This window comes from Hibiscus syriacus, unplaced genomic scaffold (genome assembly GCF_006381635.1).
Source record: "Hibiscus syriacus cultivar Baekdansim isolate YM2019G1 unplaced genomic scaffold, ASM638163v2 tig00112069_pilon, whole genome shotgun sequence".
NCBI classification, from domain to species: Eukaryota; Viridiplantae; Streptophyta; class Magnoliopsida; order Malvales; family Malvaceae; genus Hibiscus; species Hibiscus syriacus.
The window spans coordinates 2,071-7,408 of NW_024063247.1; positions in this window are offsets into that span (position 1 = coordinate 2,071).

A 5,338-nucleotide genomic window follows, 5' to 3' on the forward strand; every position below is an offset into this window, starting at 1 on the left:
GTTTGGTCACTCTTAGTGAATTTATATATTCCCACATCTAATACGACACATAAGAATAACAACTTGTATTGGTAAGGAGTGACATCAATCATATTCTATCGACGCCATATTAGTAACTTTGACATCCTAGTGGCATGTATACCATTTTAACGTAAAATACACCCGGTTCTGGCCAAGAATCGGCTAAACCTAGAGCTTTGATACCAATAAATGTAACACCATTTCCTGTATACGCTCACATACATGAGTTAAAGATGTCACATGACTTTCAAAACATTTTGTACTCGAAAACTATTAAAATTGTGTTTCTTTAAGTAAAACACTTTAATATAATAATATTATAAAAGTTCATTAACTACTAGTATATAAAATAGTCTTAAAGTTTGAACATAATATACTACTACAACCCATATGTCAAATACATACTAGAGCACTATCATATAACTAATACATGCCAACTAGTAATATCAAAAGTAAATATCAAAAGATGGCATACAGTTACTGATGAGGCAACCTTTTATTTACAATGTTAGTTGCACTCCTTACTCTGACTGTACGCTATTACCTACACGTGAAACAATCACATTCTAAGTATTCACTTAGTGAGGCATAATAACATAAATAAAATATTTTTAAAAAAATGAGTAAATCATTATAAGATCAAAATACGATTTATCGTATAAAATACATAAACGCGTAAAACGGACTTAATAAGTCAAGTTTCCGTCAAATAACATTCGAAACAATATTTAGTATGCCGAACATTCTTATCAATTGATTTATTCAAAAGTATTCATTCATAGCCCAATGTATGTCAAATGAGAATGCAAGGTACATGATTTGCACATAAGTGTTAAACGAAAGTATAGGTACTATAGTAACGACACTGTACTGATATATTGAAATGGTAATTTGCAAACTCATTATGAATATCATGAATGCACACATAGTGCCAAAAGTACACAAAGCTACTGATACAAAAATGCAACATATGCAATAAACAAAATCAATCGATAACTATCATACTCCATGTATGTTGAAATGCACAAATGACTCTCAATGCACATACAATAGGACTTTAAATCAAATTCGCATATTAAACATTTATTATGAAACATCGATAGCTGTTTAAAATAATATAAAAGTTAATCCATCTTTTTTAGGGCAGTTCATACACTAAAATTATTCTTAAAATGATTTTAATAAACCTTATGAAAATATTTCAATATGTGTTAAAACATGATTTTATAAAAACATTCAAGGTTGACTGATCGCAAATTATCCTCATATCATATAAGTACATAATAAATGCACTCACCTGGTATGCCTCACTCTTATGCCTTACTAACAAAATATGACTAATCTTGAACTTTTTCCTTGCATTTTGGTTTGCTTGTATGATGAATTTGATCATGATCTACACAGGAATCCATAATCACATATACAAATATAAATTACAATGTTAGTATCCTTACTAACTTTAAAAAAAAAATAATACTCAAAAGTACTATTATTTTCAAATTTCTTTAAAAATTCATCTTAATTTTTCATTTTTATTCATATGAGCCCTTGTCATAAATTCTTCAATTCAAGTCCAAAATAAGCCCAATAAATTTCCAGAATTTAATTTCCAGTCCAATACCTCAACAATGCCATATCTACTACTTAAGTCACTAACTTTTCCAATATTTTCCATTTTGTACTTAAACTTTTCCAAGTTTCCAAAATAACTAAATTTTACATTATAACCTCAATTTCAGCCCTCAAATAGAAATTTCCAGGAATGTATATCATCTTTTGAATAAATGCACATTCAACCCGTAATTTTTCATAATTGTAAAATAAGTCCTTCGACTTTTGAAAAATTAAACAATGGTCCACAAAAATTTTAAGGCTTGTAGTACTTCCAAATATCATTTCTAACCCATGGGTATTTATTACAATTTTTCCCAACTTATTTCCTCAAGGTTGAATGCTTTAGGGTGTAAATCTCATGATCTTCACTTGATTCAAGCATGAAACCAACCTCTATTCAACATTTCAAGACCTCAACAATCAAATCCCTAAATTAATTTCATCAAAATACATCTTTCCCCTAAAGCTAGGGTTTGGTCGAATTAACATGAGCTTATATAACCATGTACAAGTGATTTTAATCATCAATCATGCTTGTATATGATTCTACAAACTCAAAAACATAAAAATACTTCATCAATTCCATAAAACCTAATGTGAACACAAACCATAAATTTTGGGATCTTTCAACACAAGCAAGATTAGCATGCAATATTGGTATAAAAAGATAGCGTTTTTCGCGTAGAATAACTTTCTATTTCACGAAACGATCTAAAAACCAAAGGAAATTACTTGAAAATTAAAAAGAAAATTCTTCTTACCTTTGGAGGAGACTCATGGCTTGGTGGCTGATTTTAGGCTAATTTTCATGAAAGTTCTAAACTTAAATTCATGTTAATTTAGCCTTATTTAAGCTTAATGAATTTAATATTCATTTAATTGTGAAAAACCAATTTACCCATAATGAAACTTCATAATTACCAACAAACCAAGACACATAAACCTTATCATCTTCCTAAAGTCAAAGATGAACAAATTATTTCACCCTTTACCATTTTGTCCATGAAACTTTCCAAAAATTTCAATCTTGTCACTTTAATCCAATTGTCCAAATTTAACATGGAATTAAATCTTGAAATTCAATGGTATATATTATTTTCCATCATTTTAAAATGTGGAAAGAATATTTTTAAGCCTAATTTATCATCCTTCATTTTTCCTGAAATTTCTATTCGATGCACATTACCGATTTCTTACCGGACTTTAACCCTTTCTAGCTTTCAACATAAATTTCGGATCAAGAATTTGATTTCAATAAAAACTCAATCTTAAGAGCAAACTGTATATTTATGGAATAAAAAAATATTTTGGGAAAATTCACACTTAGGTCCTTAAACTTTTCCCAAATTTATACTTTGACCACTAAACTTTCAAAACTTATATTTTGGCCACTAACCAAAATTTAGGGTACTATAGTGGCAAGTTTCATATAGAAACATATGTTAGTATTGTACTAACATAAATACATTTCCATAAACAAAAATCAATAAATATATTCGAACTTTATTCAATATCCAATTACTTCAACATTTGTTAATTCATTAAATTTTGGCACTAACTTCCCAAATTATCTAAAATGGTTCTTCACCATTTTAATATCTTATATTTCCATACTAAAATTCCAGTACAGGAATAATTTCTATCCAAGTACATTTACAGCTATAAAATCTTCTTTAAAGCCCCAAACTATTCAAAATTTCCATAATAGTCAAATAACTTGTCAAGCTTTCAAGATGATCCAATTTCACATTATAACATAAATTTCAATACTCAAACAGTAATATCCAGAAAATTACAAAAACTTCAAAATAATTACACATTCACCCATGAGTTTTTCATAATTACCAAATAGGTCCCCCAAATTTATTAAATTACAAAATGGTCCCCAAATATTTCTAGGGTTTATAGAATACTTCCTACATCATTTCCAGCCCCTATATAATTTTTCTCCCTTGTTCAAGCTTAGGCCGAATGCTTTAAAAACTCAAGACTAGGGTTTTCATGATTTTACTATATTTTCATTAGATTTGAGCATGAAATCAACCTCTATTAGACCTTGTAAAATCTATACAATCAAACCCCTAATAAAATTTCATCAAAACATAAAGTTCCCCTAAATTTAGGGTTAGGCCAAAAATCATCTAAGCATTTCTAGGAGGTTTGATCATATTTAATCATCAAACAAGCTTGGAAATGATTCTAAAACCTTAAAAACATCAAGATTCATCATCAATTCCATAAATCCTAATATGAGCATAAACCCTGGAATTTCGAATCTTTGAAATCAAGCAAGATTAGCATGCATAAATGGTACCAAAAGAAAGTATTTTTCTCATAGAACAATTTTCTATTTCACAGCTCGATTCAAAATGCAAAAGAAATCGCTCAAAATGAGAAGGAAAATTTTCTCTTACCTATGTTGGGGTTCAAGGCTTGAGGAGATAAGATGAACAAGTCTTATAAGAAATTTTTGTGTACTTTCATGTTAATTTATCCTTTATTTAAGTTAAATGAATATTAAATTTATTTAATAGAGAAATGTCTATTATACCATTATTGAATCCTTATATTTACAACTATACCATGAAACATAACCCTTATCATCTTTCCAAAGTAAAAAATAAACAAAATATCTTACCCTTTACAATTTTATCCATGCAACTTTCCAAGAATTTCAATCTTGCCACTTTAATCCAACAGTCCAAATTTAACATGGAAATAAATTCCCAAATCCAATAGTATATACTATTTTCCATCATCTTAAAATGTGGAAAGAATACTTTTAAGCATAATTTATTATATTTCAAATTTTATCAAAATTTCTATTCGATCCAATTTACATAATTTTTACTAGACTTTAACCATTTTCTAGTTCTAAACATAAATTCTGGATCAATAATTTGTTTTACATAAAACCCCACTATAAAGAGTAAAATATCCATTTATGTAATAAATTTTTTTGGTAAAATTATCACTTTGGTCCCTAAAATTTTTCTAATTTTATACTTTGCCTACTAAACTTTGAAAATATGCATTTGGCCACTAACCAAAATTTGGTGCATTACAATTATTTCCCCTTAAGAAAAATTTAACCATGAATTTTAAATACGTATCTGATGTAAAGAGATGTGGATATTGTTTTTCCATGTCCTCATCTCTTTTTCATGTAGCTTCCTCGACCTTGTGAATATGACAAAGTACTTTGACTAGAGGGATCGACTTGTTCCGTAGTTCCTTGACTCCTCAATCCAAAATCTTTACTGGTTCTTCTTCATAACTCAGATCTGGTCAAATCATAGTCCCCTCCGGTGTAATTACATGCGAAGGGTCTGATCGATACTTTTTGTGCATCGACGCATGAAAACATTATGAAACTTGTCCATCTCCGGGGGTAAACTAGCTGGTTTACCACAATCCGACTCTCTTTAAGATCTCATAAGGTTCAATGAATCTCGGGCTCAACTTTCCTTTGCGCTTGAAATGTAATATCTTTTCCAAGATGATACTTTAAGAAATACTATCCTCAAAATTTTCAATAAATCAAGGAAAACTATATCCCAATCTTTTAACTCGAACCAATTCAAAGGTGTTCGACACTTCCTCCCGTACAAGGCTTCATACGAAGCCATATTGATGCTTGGCTGATAATTGTTGTTGTATGCGAATTCTACTAATGGCAAAAACTTTTCCCATGATTCTTTAA